The 20,174-nt window shown below is 46.5% G+C and overlaps 1 long non-coding RNA gene across 1 annotated transcript; it reads right to left on the bottom strand.

The window, feature by feature from the left end:
• Positions 1 to 4,930: 4,930 nt before the first annotated feature.
• LOC140599221 (uncharacterized) lies at positions 4,931 to 6,268 on the bottom strand. Its single transcript, XR_012001907.1, has 3 exons — positions 6,134 to 6,268; positions 5,802 to 6,030; positions 4,931 to 5,360 (listed from the first exon to the last, which is right to left on the bottom strand). It is a non-coding gene; the product is annotated as an uncharacterized lncRNA (long non-coding RNA).
• Positions 6,269 to 20,174: the final 13,906 nt, after the last annotated feature.

Below are 20,174 nucleotides of genomic sequence, written 5' to 3'. Positions count from 1 at the left end.
AGGAAAAGTAAAATGTTTTTCCAGGATCAGCAAATCTTTATTTTCAGACTTAAGAAAAAGACAGTCAGGCTCAGGTAGGTTTGGCTTCTCTGGGGGCTTGTTTGAAATGCAGAAGCATAAAGGTTTCTATCATGTCCATAAAAATTAAGTCATCTGTTTTAAATTTTAGATTGCTATGATTCAGTGTTTTTTTTTTTTTTTTTTTTTTTTTTAATGATAGTCACACAGAGAGAGAGAGAGAGAGAGAGAGTCAGAGAGAGAAGCAGGCTCCATGCACCGGGAGCCCAACGTGGGACTTGATCCCAGATCTCCAGGATCGCACCCTGGGCCAAAGGCAGGCACCAAACCACTGTGCCACCCAGGGATCCCGGTTCAGTGTCTTTCTTAAAAACACAAGGGGGCGCCTGGGTGGCTCAGTCAATTAAGCATCTGCCTTCAGCTCAGGTCATGATCCCAGGGTCCTCTGATCAAGTCCCATGTCGGGCTCCCTGTTCAGTGGGGAGTCTGCTTCTTCTTCTCCATCTGCCTGCCATTCCCCCTGCTTGTGCTCTCTCTCTCTGTCAAATAAATAAAATCTTTTAAAAAAATAATCAATTGAAATGTTGATACTGCTATTGATTTGCTTAGCCAGGGCAGAGAACACTCTCCTCTGTCCTCTGGCACAGCATCAGTGGGAGGGTTGCCATGGTGACCCCGGGAGAGGCCATTGTCCAATGTTGTACTTCACCCTGTAATTTCACCACAACCTCTTCTCGTAGGTCAGTTTGATGGGGCTGGTGAACAAAATCTTTATCAAAAACTCAAATGATGAATGAACTTCTCATATTTGTCACATTTGCAGATGGCCCTGTATTGGGTATTCTTTTTTTTTTTAATTGGGTATTCTTACTTTCTCCTACATATAACTCAAGAGACTATTTCTCCATCCTTTCTCTCTGTATTCAACAAACGGAGGCACACTGCACTGAATCTGAGATCATGAAATCCACCTTACTGATCCCTGTTCAGAAGGTGAGGCTAAGAGGAAGTGCATCTGAGAGCACTTCTGTATTAGGTATCAGCCACAAATAAGGGAAGTGATTGACTCCTCTCTCTCTCTTTTTTTTAAAGATTTTATTTATTTATTTATTTATTTATTTATTTACTTATTTACTTATTTATTTATTTATTTACTTATTTATTTGAGAAAGAGAGCGAAAGGCAGAAGGAGAAACAAACTCCTCACTGAGCATGGAGCCCGATGTGGGGCTCAATCCCAGGACCCTGCGATCATGACCTGAGCTGTAGGCAGATGCTTAACCAACTGAGCCACCCAGGTGCCTCCAATTGGCTCTTCTTAATAGTGCTAATCTCAGTGAAAGATTTTAGAAGGCCCACATTTTTAATAAAAACATCTCATATAATCATAACACAAAGGAAAAAATATTAGCTTGAGTCTGGATATAAAAGTTCTAGTCCTAAGCAATAGTCTTAAGCATTTGGGAGAGCCACCCTAAACTTTTTGGATCACAGAGTTTTTATCACCAAAAGATGAAGTTAAATAACTTTTGAAATTTTTGTCAAAAAACATATATTTGATCTAGTAATACACTTGCTTATGTTTCCTTTGTTACTTTTTTAAAAAAAGATTTTATGTATTTATTCATGACAGACACAGAGAGAGGGAGGCAGAGACATAGGCAGAGGGAGAAGCAGGCTTCCTGCAAGAAGCCTGATGTGGGACTCGATCCTGAGACTCTGGGATCACAACCCTGAGCCAAAGGCACTCAACCACTGAGCCACCCAGGTGTCCCTCCTTTGTTACTTTAAAATAACATATTAGGGGCACTTGGGTGACTCAGTGCGTTAAGCATCTGCCTTCGGCTTAGGTCATAATCCCAGAGTCCTGGGTTCAAGCCCCACATCAGGCTTCTTGCTCAGTGGGGAGTCTGTTTCCCCCTCTGCCCCTCCCCCCTGCGTGTCTGTCTCTCTCTTTGTCCAGTGAATAAATAAAATCTTTAAAAAAATAAAATAACCATTTTAGTGTCCTCTAAGAGGAGCAGTAATGTGGTTGGGGGTTGAAAGTAATCAAAAATTTATATAGAGCAAGTCCCAAATGATATTCAAACCAGTATCTCTCTGACTCTCTTTTTGAAAAATACCCTCTTCTTTCTTTAATTGATGTTTTTCTCCACCTGAAGAATGGCTAGATGATATCCCCTGATCAGAAGCCAGGTGACCTCATGCCACGGATATCCTCTGTGCTTAGGATGTGCAGGCTCATCCGCCGTAGGATCTAAGCCCCTCTGCTCAACCAGCCCCTGTATCTGTTATCTTTGGTGGATAACAGTCTTCCTCTGCCTTCTCCAATCAAATTTGCAAAACACCGATTCACCCGAGAAAAAGCAGACATGGTTCACTTACTGTTGATACTTTAATTTTTCCCATGAGTGTAGGCCTTCTCAGCAAAGAAATGAAGACTAACCTGCCTAACTCTGCAGCTACCTCATTTCAACAGCTGCATTCAGAGTCCCTTATCGGGAAATGAAATGATTGTCTGCACACGGACGTTCATATCAGCCTTAGTCCTAGTGGCCAAAAGTGAGAAAGAGCTGGATGTGCTTTGGCAAGGGAATGGACACACAAATCCCAACCCATCCACACCACAGAATAACAATCAGTAGTAAAGAGAGTTACATTGTTGATACGGGCAACAACCTAGATGAGTCTCCAGGAAATTAACCTGGGGGTGGAAAAAACCAATCCCAAAAGGTTACATGCTATGGATTTCATTTCTGTAACCTGCTTAAAGTAGCTTGATGATAGCCACTGATGGAGGACAGATCAGCGGTCGCCAGGGGTTCAGGAGGGTTGGGAGGATCGGAGGTGGGGTATCTGTCCAAGGGCAAGGAAGGGAGTATCCTATACTTGACTGTCTCAGCATCACTATCTTGGTTGTGATGTCTCACTGTAGTCTCATATGATGTCACCATTGGGGAAAATTGGGCAAAGAGTATATAGGATTTTTCTGTATTACTCCTCTCAACTACATGTGAATCCACAACCATCTCAAAATAAAAAGTTTAAGAAAAAAATCATTGTGAGGAGGAGAGCAAACAGGAGATGTACAACCCTTGGTACAATGCCGAGTGCAGAGCTGGGGAGCTCTGGTATAACTCAAAGAGCCCGAAGAAAACTGGACCATTGCTCACCCCACTGGGCCATCTAGTGTCAGCCCATACAGCATCGTGAAGACTCGGGTTCTCTCCATCTCTCCACCCTGCCCTTCTCAATGTGTAGGCTCTGTTCCGGCAAGATATCCTCAGGCTCCCAAGGCTTCTGCAGCTCTGGGGGTCGCGTACTGGCTGGCCTACACCCACTGGCATCTCTCTCAGAGCAGAGAACCTGTTCTCAGAAGTCTGTCTCACAGCTTAGAGGCCAGGATTACATCACTTACAAAATCATCAAGCAGAATGGAACCGTCCTCTGTAGGTTACCTCCAGACCCGGGGCAAGAGCCAACCTTCCTGACTCAAGTGCAGGATCCCATCTATGCCAACCAGAGAGGAGGAGATGGTTCTCATGTGGTTTCGCAGCACTGCCTTTCTCCAGCTGTTTTCCCAAGTGGTTTTGATTTTGTTCATCCTTGTTTCTTCTTCTTTTTTTTTTTAATCAAGTTTTGTTATTTTGATATTTCCTTGTGCTTTATTTAAATAGACTTTGTTGGGAGCACCTGGGTGGCTCAATGGTTGAGTGTCTGTCTTCGGTTCAGGGTGTGATTCTGGGGTCCCAGGATCAAGTTCCACATTGGGCTCCCTGCAAGGAAACTGCTTCTTCTGCTGCCTATGTCTCTGCCTCTGTGTGTGTGTGTGTGTGTGTGTGTGTGTGTCTCATGGATAAATAAATAAAATCTTTTAAAATAAATAAATAAATAATTTTGAAAATATTTTTTATAAATTTATTTTTTATTGGTGTTCAATTTGCCAACGTATAGAATAACATCCAGTGCTCATCCCATCAAGAGCCCACCTCAGTGCCCATCACCCAGTCACCCCCACCCCCCGCCCACCTCCCCTTCCACCACCCCTAGTTCGTTTCCCAGAGTTAGGAGTCTTTCATGTTCTATTTATCCATGAGACACACAGAGAGAGAGAGGCAGAGACACAGGCAGAGGGAGAAGCAGGCTCCCTGCAGGAAGCCTGATGTGGGACTCAATCCCAGGTCCCCAGTATCATGCCCTGAGCCAAAGGCAGGCGCTAAACCACTGAGCTACCCAGGGATCCCTATCCAGGTTGTATTGAAGCAGGCATTTTTATTGATCAATTATTACATTTTTTTTCTTAGTAAGCACTGCACCCAGTGTGGGGCTTGGACTGACAACCCTGAAATCAAAAGTTGAACACTTTTTTTTTAAAGATTTATTTATTTATTTATTCATAGAGACAGGCAGAGACACAGGCAGAGGGAGAAGCAGGCTCCAAGCAGGGAGCCCGACGTGGGACTTGATCCCGGGGTCTCCAGGATCACACCCCAGGCTGCAGGCGGCGCCAAACCGCTGCGCCACTGGGGCTGCCCCAAGAGTTGAACACTTTACTGACTGAGCCCGCCAGGTGCCCCTAAAAATAAACTCTTATATTAGTTCTGTTTAGTATTTCTTCCTTTTAAATCAAGGCTGGGGAAAGTCTGACTCCCCTCAGGGTCTGGCCCCTGGGGCATCACCCCCCAGGGGATCTCGCTCCCTGCTCGCTGACCTTCAGTTCTGTGCTGCTAACTGCTGCTTCCACCAACCTTCCTCCTTAATCTGGGAGGAATTCAGTACAAACATACAGTCACAGGGGTTCTCTAACCTCCATTTGTTGTTTATTTTCAAACCAATTGTCTTCTCTCTGGAAGGGGTGCTATGAAGGTTTCAGATCTTCTATAGTCGTCGATGCCCATCGTGACCTGTGGCACATACTTTTTTATGAATCTTCATTTCACATATATTTTATTTAGATGTCCTAAACCCCATGAGAAGAGGAGAGCAGGCACGAGCTTCATCTTGGATGAGGAAATTGAGCACTAAACACAGTAAGAGCCTTCCCGTGGTCACAGATTTAGTGAGAGAGAAAAAAGATTTTGTTTTTAAGATTTTATTTACTTATTCCTGAGAGGCACAGAGAGAGAGAGAGAGAGAGAGAGAGAGAGTCAGAGACATAGGCAGAGGGAGAAGCAGACTTCCTGCAAAGAGCGGGATGTGGGGCTCGATCCAGGATCCTGGGATCACACCCTGAGCCGAAGGCAGATGCTCAACCGCTGAGCTGCCCAGGTGTCCGGAGAACAAAGATTGAAATCCAAACTTGCTTCATTAAAACTCTTCTCCACTGTTTACAGGAATCACCCCTGGGAATAGCATGGAATGGGTTTCATTTTTACTTTGCCTCCTTATGCAATATTTGATTTAAAAAAATGAGCATGCATTGGTTTTGCAATTTTATAGAAAACAATGAAAATGGGGCAGAGGTTAGGCAATCCCACTTCCCGGTATTTGAGGGCTTATTCCCACAGAATCAAAAGAAATATACACAAGGACGCTCATTCTAACAACGTAGCCAAATAACGCAACACTCACACCCCAGTACCACTAAGGCGGCTGGTGAGGGTGGGGGTGGGCGCTGCCTCTAAGACTTCCTGCAAACGTATTGGCATGCACTCAGGAAATATCTGGAAAGATCTTTCTAGTACACTAAGTAACACCAGTTTCTTTCTGGGTAATGCAATCTAAAGTATTTTTTATTTTTGCTTCGTTATGTTTTAAATAATGGTTGATGTTTGAAACCGTACCTTGTATTTAAACCAGTTCTGGAAACAATGAAGCCTTATAAAGAGAAGGCTAGTGAGGCATCAGCCTGGAAGGAGCCACCTGGGCCCAGACTCTTCTGGCCCACACCCTCCTCATCCAGGGTCCAGGAGCCCATTGACCTAGGCCTGCGCCCCAGGCTGGAGCCACGAGGCCTGAGGCCATGGCTGTGTGTCCTCAGGCTGCCCTGGTGAAGGGCCACAGGGTGGTGACCTGAAATGACAGAGAAGTTTGTCTGCCCAGGGCTCTGGAGGCTGGAGGTGTGAGATCAAGGGGTCTGTAGGGCTCAGCTCCTCAGAGACCCCAGGAGACTCACTCCTTGCCTGTCTGGGCTCTGCTGTGGCTGGCACTCCTTGGCACTCCCTGGCTGGTGACTGACACTCCCCGTCTTCCTCATTCTCTGTGGGACATCCAGGGGGCTGGCGGGATGGTGGTGGAAGAACTCAGCTGAGGCAGCATGATGGAGATAAAAGTTTACTGAGGACAGTGCAGTGAGCAGTGGGCAGGGCAGCAGGGCAGGCAGCGTGGACAGGGCAGTAGGGCACTAGGGCAGCAGGGCAGAGGCCATCCACCCGGAGGGGTGGTGGGGGCTGTAGCTATTGGGGAAGGGAGGAGGTACAGGTACCTGTGTCGGGGTGTATAGAGCCCTTGGTCAGCTGGGCTTATGGATACTACAAGGTGGGTCCCTAAGGGGCCTGTTTGCACACAGTCCTTCAGCCCGGGGTTGCTGTGGACTCCTCTCATCTCAAATAATCACATCCGCAAAGAACTAAGGGTCCTATTCTGAGGTCCTAGGGGCTAGGACTTCAATATATCTTTTTGGGGGGAACAATTGAACCCATAACAGGCAGCTTAGCTTCACATCCTGAGCCTTGTGTCAGGAGGGGCAGGGATGAGAAGCTGACCCCACAGTCCCTCTCCTTCTTCCTCCAACTGGACCCACTTCCACACACTGCAGGCCTCAGCTTCTCCTCTGGGCAGGTCTAGGACAGAGCTGCAGTCCTCATGAACTCAAGCCCAGAGCTGACCCAGAGCACACAGCCTCCAAATGCCTATCAGGGGGAAAGGCTTGTGTTGGAACCCTCACTGCAGAGTCCCCTTAAAGAATCTCAGGGGAGAGGCGCCTGGGGGGCTCTGTCACCTAAGCGTCCAACTCTTGATTTTGGCTCAGGTCATGATCTCAGGGTCATGAGATCGAGCCCCATGTTGGGCTCTGTGCTGGGCGTCTATGCAGTCTGCTTGAGATACTCTCTCTCCCTCTCCCTCTCCCTCTGCCCCTTGCCCCACCTCTCTCTCTCAAATAAATAAATCTTAGAGAAAAAAAAAAGAATCTTTGTGGAATCCACACTTAAAACCCTCAAAGGATCTGTGCTGAAGTTAGCCCAAGAAAGGTCCTCAGGACTCTGGATGAGGATTCACCCTCTCCATAAACCCGTTACTACCCTCACCAGGAGGGAGACAGGCTGGGCATCACAGTAATGGAGGAGTCTTGGTGGCTGTCAACCATTGCTGCACAGTAGAACCATCTGGGGGTTGGGGGGGGGGGTGCTTTTCTAAGATACCACCACCTGTGCAAAGATTTGAATAGCTGCTCAACAGCATAAGCCTTTAGGGAAATGCAAATCTAATCCAGAGTGGGATACCACTACCTACCCATGAAGAGAACTAAAATCACGAAGACCGCCATACTCAGGATTGGCAAGGATGTGAAGAAACTGGAACTCTTGTATCCTGCTCATGGGAACATATTGTGAAACACACACTTTGGAAAGCAGCTTGATTTTTTTTTTAAGATTTTATTTATTTATTCATGAGAGACACAGAGAGAGAGGCAGAGACATAAGCAGAGGGAAAAGCAGGCTTCCCACAGGGAGCCCAAAGCGGGACTCAATCCTGGATCCCAGGATCATGCCCTGAGCCCAAGGTAGGCGCTCAACTGCTGAGCCACCCAGGTGTCCCAGCTTGACAGTTTCTTACAAAGTTAAACATACCTACCAGGTGACCCAGATATTTGATTTCTGGGTATTTACCCAACAGAAATTAAAGCACATGTCCACACTGAGACTTGTGCTTGAATGGTCATGATGGCTTGACTTGTTAACAGCCAAAGAGTGGTGATAACCCAAATATCCAACACATGAGTGGATAAATAAACTGGTATATCCATGCAGTGGACTGCTACACAGCAATAAGAAAAAGCAATTTATTTATACATACAATAACACAAACAACTTCTGCTGAGTGAGTGGGAGAAGGCAGACAAAATGCATACACAATGCATCATTCTATGTGTATAAAATTTTGGAAACCATACACAGATCTACAGTGATAGAAGATCAGGGATTCCCTGAGGATACAGTGAGTAGGACTAGCAGAAGGGACAGATGACAAAGGGGCACAAGGAGGCTTCTGGGGTGATAGGTTCCTTACCTTGAGTGTTGTGATGGTCCCACAAGTGAACACATTTGTCAAACTTCTCCAGCTGAGCACTTTAAAAACGAACAGTTTGCTGTCTGCCAATTATACCTTAATAAAGTTGATAACAACGACAACAAAAGACCTGCTGTCCAAGCCCCAGTCTCCAGAGATTCTTTGTTTTCAGGGGCCAACAGGGTTGGTGCTTTTACGAAACTACTCCTAACGTGCAGCTGAGTGCGATCACTGGCCCTTGTCATTTCTGGGGGGATGTTGACATGTGAGATAACAGGCTAAGCCTAAGCTCTTTTAACTTCAGTGGCTGAGAGAAAATATGTTTAAACCAACCCAATGAACATCATCTAGGGAAATAGTTAAATTCACCAAGTTGATGGTTGAATCATATGAAATCACCATTTTTAGGTCACCAAAGCTCAGGTGCCTGCAGTTTTATATGGTAACATTTATTTTCCGTAGTTTCACCTTCATCAAACAGTAGTTGTTCCAAACTATCATAGGAGAGCTGGACCAAGTGCCACTATGATGTCACTAATGACATCACCTCAGAATCTTAGAGCCACAATCTGGCCATTTGAGCATCCTTTCTGAACCACACTTCCTCCTGTATCCCCAGAAAGCCAGTAAATCTTGCATGGTGCAAGGAGATACGATTTCAATTTTCAATTAAATTTCAATTTTAAAGATTTTATTTATTTATTTATTTATTCATGAGAGAGAGAGAGAGAGAGAGAGAGAGAGAGGCAGAGACATAGGCAGAGGGAGAAGTAGGCTCCCTTAGGGGAGCCTAATGTGGGACTCGATCCCAGGACCCCGGGATCACGCCCTGAGCCAAAGGCAGATGCTCAACCATTGAGCCACCCAGGCATCCCTAAAGTTTAAATTTTAAAAGTAAACAGGATAAATTTTAAGCTTTCCTTTTGTCCTTTCCATAAACTTCCACCCCACTTGCCCAGATTCAAATGAAATTTTCTCTTTTCAGAAGTAACATATATTTCTTTTTTTAAATGATTTTATTTATTTATTCATGAGAGAGACAGAGACATAGGGAGAGGGAGAAGCCGGCTCCATGCAGGGAGCCCGATGTGGGACTCCATCTGGGGACTCCAGGATCACGCTCTGAGCCAAAGGCAGACGCTTAACTGCTGAGCCCCCCAGGTGTCCTGTAACATATATTTCTTTTCTCTTTTCAGAAGTAACATATATTTATCGTAGAAGATGTGGAAATGGAGGAAAAAAGCAATGAAGACACGGCAAGCTGATTACGCCCCACTGTGTTCGTTGTCCATATCTGAAAACCTAGGATTAGCTCAGCATTGGTACTTCCTGAAAATTAACTTTGGGTTATAAACAGGTCTTTATTGCTTTGATAAATGATTTGAGACCCACGTTAATACTTATTCAGATGGCTTGAAGTTTAGATTAGCTCCTTAATCATCAAATGGCTCTTTTGGAGCACCTGGGTGGCTCGGTTGGTTAAGCATCTGCCTTCGGCTCAGGTCGCCAACCTGGGGTCCAAGGATTGAGTCCTGCGTGGGGCTTCCTGCTCAGAGGGGAGTCTGCTTCTCCCTCTCCCTCTGCCTTTCTGCCCACTCATGCTCTCTTGCTCATGCACTGTCTCTCCCAAATAAACAAATAAATAAATATCTTTAAAAAAAAACTAGATCTTTTGTGGAAGTGTTTGTCAAGTGATGCAGTAAAAACAACTGGCTCTAAAGAATAAAAAGTGATTTGAACATAGATCTGAGCATCCTCCCTGGCTCAAATGACGGGGAGGAGAGGAGGTAAGTAGGGCTGTCTGGGGGTGGACAGGAAATCTGATGAGCTAATATCTGAAAATATTTCAGAACCACACTGAACAGATGAGTGAACATATATGATGAAAATCTCAAACCGGAGTTCTAGTGGCACGGTCCCTTTCTTTAAAGAGGAGCCAATCCTGGGTCCTCCTCCTGGCTCTGGTGGGTTACTGCAGAGAGGACACTGCTGTCTTCAGATTCCTGTCTGTCCATATTACAGACAAATGCTAGAGGGAACATTTGGGAAATGAAAACACATTTATTCCCCATGGGTAGTCTAAGAAATAGTAAACAATCCTAGTGCGTCCAGGCAGCTATAAGAGAATCCCATGCACTGGTGGTTTCCAGGCCACAGAGGGTATTTCCATTGTTCTGCAGGCCGGGTGTCACAGGTCAGGGTGCTGGGAGATCCAGGTCCAGGGCGGCTGCTCTCAGTGTCCTCCTATGGAGGAAGGGGCAGGGATCTCCTGGGGTCTCCTTCCTAAGGGCGCTAATCCTCTTTGTGAGGGCTCTACTGCAGGACCCAGTCTCCTCCGACCCAGTCTCCACCTCCTAATGCCATCAGCTTGGGGGTTTAGGGTCTCACCGCAGGCATTTTGAAGGACACAGACATCCAGGCCACAGCAAGTACGTATCTTTCATCTTAAAGATGAAACCAAAATTGCACAGTGAAGTGCAGGAATCTTGCCCGTTTTCTGCTGGGAATGCTGGGCTGTGGCCTTCCTGGAGGGCACAGGGATTGTGTTTGGCAGGACTCAGGGAGCCCAAGCAATGTGCTCTGGCCTCCATCCAGGACCCCAAGAAGGATCCTTCTGGTGAAATTCTAAGCAAGAGTGCTATTGGTCCCAGAGGGACCCACTTGGCCCCACAGAGCTGGTGTGAAGATTATTTGAAACTGAAAACACTTGACACACAGTGGATGCAGAAAGAAGCGTTTTTAGAGCTTCCTTCATCTAATGAAAGCAGAGCTTCAGCCCTAGATGGGAGGGAGACTGGCAACTGGCACCAGGATGAGAAATCACATAAACAAACATCAGCACAATGGCTACACCTCCCATTTCCCCTAAAAGTTCATGTGTCTCCCCATAGCAGCCTATTCTGCCTCGCACTATTAGATTGGTATATGAACCCCGGTATCTCTCTGTTCAGGGGCCGCTTCATCTGAGCATCCTCACATGGGTGTGAATACACTTGCTCTCTTTTCTCCTGTTCATCTGCCTGTTGTTAGATTTCCAGGCCCACAGCACTGAGGCTGCATTGGTAGAGGGAAAGCGTTCTCTCCACCATGATACAAATTTCAGCAGGGGCGGGGGGGGGGCGGGCATTCTGGGGTTGACAACACACTGTACCCTGAAGACAGCTGTCTGCTGCCCCACCTCTGCCCACGTGTGGGATGTTCTGATCATCTCTTCCCCGTGAGGTCCAAGCTTCATAGTGAGGCAATTCAGGAAATTTCCCAGAACCAGAAATCCTCAGATCAGACCAAATGGTTGCTTAAGGATACAGGTTACAGCACTAACATCCTGAGATAAGCATCACGATCTTTTTTTAGCATTAGCTTCGTTGTTGCAAGTTTATTTTTTGAGATCTTCAGAAATTCTGGAGTCTTTAAGAAGACCTGTTTTTACAAGTCTAGTCATGGCAGGATTCAGGTTTCCTTCCAGAGGGGCCAAACTTCCATTCCAAGGAAATCTAGCTCATATTGCACATACAGGGTTTCAGGGCACAGATAAAGACTTACAGTATACTTAAAGAATATGTGGTGAGTTTATTCCAAAAGCAAACCCACGTGATGAGGTTCGAGTCCTGGGACGGGGGCAAAGAGAAGCATGCCCCGTGAAACCACAGACTTTCAAGAAGGAAGTGGGAAACAGGGTCAAAGCCCACAAATGGGTTGAAAGGCTGAAGTGACTGTTAGGTTGATCCCGGGTGACGTGGGTGAGAGCAGTTGCAGGGTGCGTGGGGGGCAGGCTCCCTGGAGGAAGTGGCACAGCTGGTGCCCGTGAGTGTTATGGAGAATGAAGGAGTGGCAGCTGCCTATGGGAGGAAGCCTCCTGCTCATACACCTGCTCATCATCGCTGCAAATTCTAAAGAATCAGTGAGGAATAAGAGAAGAACTGTATGAGATGAGAAGTGGAATCTTTGAAAGCGGGCATATCCATAAAAGACCTGGAAAAGGAATTCTTTTAAGGCCCACTAAATATCCCACCCACTGCCTCAGAAGCCCTCACATTCTCTGTCCAGGCTGAAGAGGTTGTAGAAGACTTGCTCACACAATGATTAAAAAACATTCAAAATCCATGCAATCAGTTACTGAAAAATTGAAAGCAATTAGAGTTCCTTGTTCTATCTGCACAGGGAAGTTCACTGTTTTGCAAGAGGAAGTTGAGCTATTAAAGAAAAACCCAAACCCAAAGCATTAGACTAAGGGGAAGATGAAGGAAGAACTGCTTACATTTCAGGGGAGGTGAAAGGACAGAAAACCCCCAAATACAGACCTTTACAAAGCCTTCTTAGCGGTAGTTAAGTCACAGATTGTGGGCACATGGGTGGCTCAGGGGTTGAGCATCTGTCTTTGGCTCAGGGCATGATCCCGGGGTTCTGGGATCAAGTCCCATATCGGGCTCCCTGCAGGGAGCCTGTTTCTCCCTCTGCCTACGTCTCTGCCCCTCCCTCTGTGTCTCTCATGACTAAATAAATAAAATCTTAAAAAAAAATAATAAGTCACAGATCGATCACCAAAATCTGAAGGCAAAGTGTGCAGGGAGGACCCCTCTCCTAAGCTGGTGGTGTGTGTGACTTCACCATGGAGACCCTGGGGCCTGGGGCAGGGGTGGGGGGTGGCCAAGCCTGGCCCGCTGGAGGAGCTTTGCTAGGGACCTTGTGCAAAAGAGGCAGCAACACAATGGGCCTCCAACAGCCTCCGAGCTCTGGGTATCTCTGTCCCCATAACTACACACAGTAGCTAGAAAGGTGCAGCCGAGGCCAAGGGCAGGCCTGGCTGAGTGGGTTTGCGGAGCACACCCTGCTCTGCTTCTGAGCAAAGGAAGGGGATTCCCACGGTGTCCATGAGGCTCTGGGCCTGCTGGGGAGAGGCCAAGGAGGCTAGGGAGGTCAGCTCCGGGGCTGCTGAGAGCAGCAACCTCAGCCTGAGCTGCTCAGACCCACGTGGAGGGCCGGACCCCACCCAGAGATGCTGACTGCATATTCGTGGGGAGTGGGGCCAGGGAATTTTGGGTTTTGGCTAGCCTGGCCCAAGGAAGATGATCCCTGACAGGGTTCTCAGAACTGAACAGGGCTGCAGGGAATGGCCAGATGCCGCGGACCCCAAGTCTTAGCAGAAAGCAGGAGAGGCGTCCTCACTTAGGGGGACCCTGAAAAGATCAGGAGTCCAGAGAGGAAAGGGGTGTCTCTGCCAGGGTCAGAGATAGAGGGGAGGTGGCAGGCTACAGTGGCAGGGGGCCATGGGAAGCAGAGCGGGGAACTGACTGCCCCAGGGCCCCACAGTAGCACTGCCCTCTCACCCTCCTCCCCACAAACAGATGTCCTCTGCGACCAACTTGAGGTCGGTCAGAGGGCCAGGTACAGGCCAAGCTGACCCGTCACACAGAGGAAAGGAAGGTGTCTCATCCCTGCATCTTGACTCCTACCCAATGCTGCCAGCAAGGGATGGGGCAGCCCCCAGCCACGCCCGACGGAGCCGGGCTGCCTTAATCTCTGACCTCCAGGACTTCGAAGAAATAAATGTCTGTTGCTTAAGCCAACCAGCAGCCCGAGCAGATGAACACAGCAGGGACCATATGTCAACATCCTTGACCCGAGGACATAGTGGTCTGTTTGGGGGAAAGAAACAAAGACCGGTGTGTCCATCACAAGACAGAGAAGGGTGTCGAGAGATGCTTGAAGCAGCGTTAGAAAAGAACAGATGGCCCACACATGGGGGGCCCACCTGTGGAATCACCCAGCTTTGGATGGAGCTGAGCTTGGGATAGAAAGAATGGATGCTTTGGAAGACACCACCATGGAGGATGCTGTAGGGCTGACCCCAGACCAGCTATGTGATGCGTGGGCAGTTCTCGTCCTAAGGTTGCCTGGCATGTGTGTGACTAAGGGCTGGTGCAAGGCAGCCTGGGAGGAAGATGTCCTGATGGAGCAGAAGGCAGGAGCTGTGCCCCCGACCTGTACTGCGTGACACCCCATACTTTTTATTTTGGAAGATTCTCTTTTTACTAGACATCTACCATTTTTGGAGTTCGTATTGACTTTGTTTCCATTCCTACAAAATTCCTTAAATTTGGTTTGAGGTTTTGGGATAGTTTTTATGAAAAATAGAAAATTAGCTGAGGGAAGGCATTGATGTCAAATCAAATGAAGGTATGTTTTGAAATCTAAGAAGAAATGGATGTGGCTGATTGTCCATCTACGATAGCAGCCTGTAAGGCAGTAGTGACAACATTGCAGCTTTGGATATTTTGTTTCACTGTTTTTAAGCAGGGAAAGGAGTTTTCAGATGTTCTCACTTAGGTTTCCTTCCCACCCCCTAATCTGTGTTTAGATTTAGGCTGAACAGTCTTTCTGTGAATGTGGTTTGCCCAGCAGCTGTGTAAAAGGTCCCGAGGTGTTGATACCCTAGTCCTGGAATGACGCAGTGCCAGCCTTCTGGCAGGTGCACCCATGGCAGCGTACCTGGGAATCCAGCCCTGGGTCATCAGCTGATCAGAGAAGGAAGATGATGCAGGGAATTCTAAGAGGAAGAAGACAAGAAACTGGGGGTGGGGTGGGGTTCTGAAATCGAAAAGTAAAACCGACTGGATAAACACCCACAATTTCTTGCCCTGGTTGCGGTGTGGTTGCTGTCTCCAAGGGTCTGATTCATCCTACTGAGCGCTGGTGGTGCTGGTTGAGAGGATGCTGGTTGAATTCAGGGCTCCCCCAACAGGAGGAAATAAGAGAACTGGTGCTTACTGTGTGCCCCTGTTTAGAGGATCGCTTGCCCACAGCACTGATGGGGCAGTATCATCTACAATTGGTAGATGAGGGCACAGAGGGTACCACCATTAGGAACACTTGCCCACAGTCACTCATTTAAAACCCTGGTGAATCTGGGCTCCAAATCCAGTTCTCTGCAGATCTTTCCATATACTCAGCAGTCAGTTGAAGGGATCACAGTAGGTATTGAAATGGCTGGAAACTATGCAGGAAAAATAGGTAGATTTGGTTATATACAAATAAAAAGTACTTGCACGTTAAAAAAAAAATCACTGAGGTGCCTCCATAGCTCAGTCTGTTGAGTGTCTGACTCTTCATTTTGGCTCAGGTCCTGATCTCAGAATTGTGCGTTCAAGTCCCATGTGGGGCTCCACACTGAGCAGGAAGTCTGCTTGGGATTCTCTCTCCCTCTCCCTTTGCCCCCTCCCCACTATGCAGGAGTGGACACAATCTCTTTCTCTTTCTTTCTTTCTTTCTTTCTTTCTTTCTTTCTTTCTTTCTTTCTTTCTTTCTTTCTTTCTTTCTCCTTCCTTCCTTCCTTCCTTCATTCCTTCCTTCCTTCCTTCCTTCCTTCCTCCCTTCCTTCCTTTCTTTTAAAAAGATTTTATTTATTTTTTCATGAGAGACACAGAGAAAGAGGCAGAGACATAGGCAGAGCAAGAAGCAGGCTCCCCCTGTGTGGAGCCTGATGCGGGACTTGATACCAGAACCCCAGGATCATGACCTGACCCAAAGGTGGATGCTCAACCACTAAGCCACCCAGGTGCCCCCCACAATCTGTTTCTTAAAAAAAATAGGGGTATCTGGGTGGCTCAGTTGGTGAAGCATCTGCCTTTAGCTAAGGTCGTAATCTCAGGATCCTGGGATTGAGTCCTGCATGGGGCTCCCGGCTTAGTGGGGAGACTACTCCTCCCTCTGCCACACTCCACCACTCGTATTCTCTCTCTCTCAAATAAATAAATAAAATCTTTTGAATTTTTTCTTTATTTTTTTAAAGATTTATTTTTATTTATTTATGATAGACATGGAGAGAGAGAGAGAGAGGCACACAGGCAGAGGGAGAAGCAGGCTCCACGCTGGGAGCCCGATGGGGGACTTGATCCCGGGATTCCAGGATTGCGCCCTGGGCCAAAGGCAGGCACGAAACTGCTGAGCCACCCAGGGATCCCCTAAATTTTTTCTTTAAATCACCATAAGCAAGGTTGAGTAAACAAATATATACAAGCTTTTGTATGTTATATATCATAGAAATTTATTTACATGTTTTTAATTTACATGTTATATTTATATGTTTGAAATTTATTTACATATGGCACAGATATGACTCCCAATTTTTTATTTTGAAGAATGTCAAATCTATAGTAGCACCATAATTCAAAAGTATTCCAAAAAAAATTTTTTTTTGGAACAGGTTTTAACGGGCAATTCACAAAAAAATGCATTAATGACCAGTAGACTTTTTAAATAAAGACTTTGACCTTCCTGATGATCAAATAAACACAGACGGAATGGAGACCTATTTATACCTACCACATCGGTAAAGAGGGAGCTTTATCACCTGGTGTTGGGAGGGTGTTGGACAAGCAGGGCAAGTATTCAGCATGTGCATTGCACTCTTCTCTTTGGAGTCCCTTGCCGAAGTCACTACTCTCAATGCATCTGTCCACCAAGCCCCAATGAGATTATCATTTAGATTTGACACATAACTGAAAGCTTATTTGCCACCCAGGAGAAGAGAATACTGAAATTCAGTATTAATGGAAGTATATAACGACATAGTATTTGTGGCTTTGAGGCATTTTGAACAGTATCAGTTGAGTTTGTTCTTGTGAGCGTCAGAAATTGCTGGTTGTCTCCCCTCCCCCATTACCCCTTCTCCCCTTCTCCCCTTCCTAATTACAGAATTTTTATCCGGGTGCACAAGGACTCTGAGTAAAGACTACATTTCCCAGCCATCCTTGCAGTTAGGTATGGCCATGTGACTAACTTCTGGCCAATGGGATATAAGCAAGAGTGTCATGTGTCAGCCACTTGACACTCTGGCCTTCCCTCACTCCTGCTGCTAGGAACCTGGGTGTGCTGGCTGGAGCTCCAACCAGAAGGAGGAGGGTGGGAGTCACCTCTTGGCTGGCAGAGCTGTGTGCTGGAAGGAGTCCCGAGGACTTTGAGGCCAGCCTCAGACGGTCTAACTTTTTTTGTGAGAGAAATAAATGTCTCTTTGAAACTCCAGTTATGTGAGGCTTTCTATCCTTGTCAGTGAGAACCTGATTCTAACTGGCATAATGTAGATATACTTGACCTGGCAATCCCACCAGTAAGAGATGAGATGAAAGAAATGCCTGGACACACGGGCAAAAACGTCTTCCACCTTAGGATGTGACAGCTCAACCCATCATGCCCACCCTAATGAGGTAGCATCTTCAGTGGCCGGGGTTCATTAAGAGAACACCTTATAGATGTGGGTCCTGTGGTGTGAAATGCAGAGAAGGAAATCGGTATTTTATGGATGTAAATGTTGGAGTCCTTGCCCAGCTGGCGTGGTGCAGAGAAAGGGACTTCAGGGTTAGACACATCCTTTGCTGCAAGCCCAGCTGTGTGACCCTGAGAAACTTGCTTGCTCACACTCGGCTCTGGTTGCCCTTGTAAGGAGTCTAAGGATGCTATGAGCATGAGAGGTTACATACAGAATGAACCCAATACTATTTAGTAGGTGACTAATAGTCATTGCAATTTTTATGTGGGACAAATAGGGGATTTCCACAATATTTATAAATACCTTGTAAAGTATGTGTGAGAATAAAGTACGAGTGATGTTCACTTCTACAAAATTTAAAGATAAATTTTAAAGTTCATCCGTATTATTCTATGGCAGTGGTTCTCAACCAAAGGTGATCCTGCCCCTAGGGGATAGAGGGCAAGATCTGAACACATTATTGGTTGTCACAATGGAAGGCGTGTTACTCCTACCCAGTAGTTAGAGTTCAGGGTGCTGCTGAACATCACAGGACGTCACCACCACCACCACTGAGAGATATCTGAGTACAGTGCCCGTCGCTGTGCTGAGTTGGGCAGCCCTGCTCTAGAGAGGACTGCTGTCACTCTAGGGCTAATAGATGCATGTGGCATCCCATCTTTCCAGATGCTTGTCTTCGGCTCTTCTCTCTATCCTTCCCTCCCTTTCCTCTTTTCCCTCATCCCCCCTCCTGCCCCCCAATTTTTAAAAAAGATTTTATTTATTTATTCATGAGAGACACAGAGAAAGAGAGGCAGAGACATAGGCAGAGGGAGAAGGAGGCGCCATGCAGGAAGCCCAATGTGGGACTCTATCCCAGGACCCCAGGCCTGAGTCAAAGGCAGACACCCAACCACTGAGCTACCCAGGCATCGCCTTCCCCTCAATTTTATTCCCCATCCAATCCACAGCAAGTCCTGTAGGTTCTACCTCAGACTGTGTACAACTTTGAACATTCCTCTGTTATCACCCTAATCCCAACCAGTCTTGTCTCTCCCTGAGGTCTCTGCATCTGCCATAGCCGCCTCAACACAGCAGGCAGGTGACCCTGTGTAGGACAGATCCTGTCTCTCCTCTGCTCAGAATCCTCTGGTATCCTTTTATCTCATTCAGAGTATAAGCCACAGCCCTTAAGATGACCTCTAGGCTCTGCCGCACCTAAACTCCCCCTCACAGACCTAATGTCTAACTCACCTTCTCTCTGCCACTCTAGCTGCTCTGATCTCTCACGGTCCACCAGGTGGGCTTTTGCATCAGGGCCTTTGCTCTCACTCCCCTCTATGTGAACCCTTCTTCCTACAGATAAATGCACGTTCAACCTCTTACCTCTTAAGGCTTATGAAAACTTAATCTTGAAGATATCCTGTATAAGATGGAACCCCCTACATCCACCATCAGGCCTCATTCTCTATGTTCCATCCTTGTTTTATTTTTCTCCATCTAATATTTAATCATTGTCCAATGATTACACTATATATTTTGCTTATTTATTTTGTTGGCTGTCTTTCTCATTGCTCTACTCCTAGGTCGGGGCTTCGTGCTTACTACTGCAATTCCTACCCACTGAATGGATGTATGATAGAGGCAGGGCCAGGTTTAGTCATTTTGCTTTCCATTGCTTTTTAAAAAGGAGGAAAGCACTTTAAGAGATAAAACTGTTCCTCAACGATCTGATGGGGGAAACAAAAGTGAAAGGAAATGCAGATAAAATTAAATGTCCATATAACCTGCAGTCCATTGACAAGTACTTGAGGCAGGGAGAGTATAAGACTCCTCCAGGGAGCTCCCAACTGTCTTCATGTGAATGCCTTGCAAGAGGGGAAAACCATCTTAGCTTGACAACAGCAGGGCCCCCTATATCCTGTGAGTCTTCTTTAGCATATGAAAGTCCTTTTGGAACTTCCCTTATCTTTACTTCTCCTAACCCCAAAGTATATAAAAGTCCCCCCTCACAATCCCAGAGCAGCAGCAGGTCTTCTTGCCCATGAGACCTGTCCCTGTGCTTTGGTAAAACCACCATCTTGCACCAAAGACACATCAAGAATTCTTTCTTGGCTGTTGGCCCCAGGCCTCACCACCAGCAGCACCCCTCCAAGAACTACATCAAAGGTACCTAGAAACACTCCCAAGTTACTCTGCAAAATCCAATGAAAGCAACTACATTTTCTTATTTCTTGGATTTTCACTGTAGACAGGCCCAGAGTTGCTTAGTTGACATCTCTTTTTAAAGGAAACTACATATTTTTCTTGGCCTTGGGAATGTTTCATCTAGCAATCGGAAAAAGGATCAGCCTGTTAGGCCTGTGGTTTAAATCCAGGCAGAGTAAACATCATCTTTGGCAGGTGAGTAGCCCCTTACACAGACACACCCAACATCTGCCTCCTTCCTCCATATGGCCTCCCAAATAGAAATAGGCAGTCTTAAGGCATTTTTTAGGAGTAGTTGAAATTTGATATGGAGACTTTTTCTTGGTTGAATTTTGTCTTTTGAAGTGCTGGACAATTTAAATTCTTTCACAAACTCACTGAGTGAATGCTATGTGCCAGGCACTGGGTGAGGTGCTGGGACAGTCTCTCCCCTGCAAACCTGCTCTGAGAGCCACAGTTTTTCCAGGGGAAACAA

The sequence above is a fragment of the Vulpes vulpes genome, chromosome 6 (genome assembly GCF_048418805.1).
Source record: "Vulpes vulpes isolate BD-2025 chromosome 6, VulVul3, whole genome shotgun sequence".
Lineage (NCBI taxonomy): Eukaryota > Metazoa > Chordata > Mammalia > Carnivora > Canidae > Vulpes > Vulpes vulpes.
The sequence above is the reverse complement of the archived record's forward strand: the minus strand, read 5'-3'. Positions and strand labels throughout refer to the sequence as shown.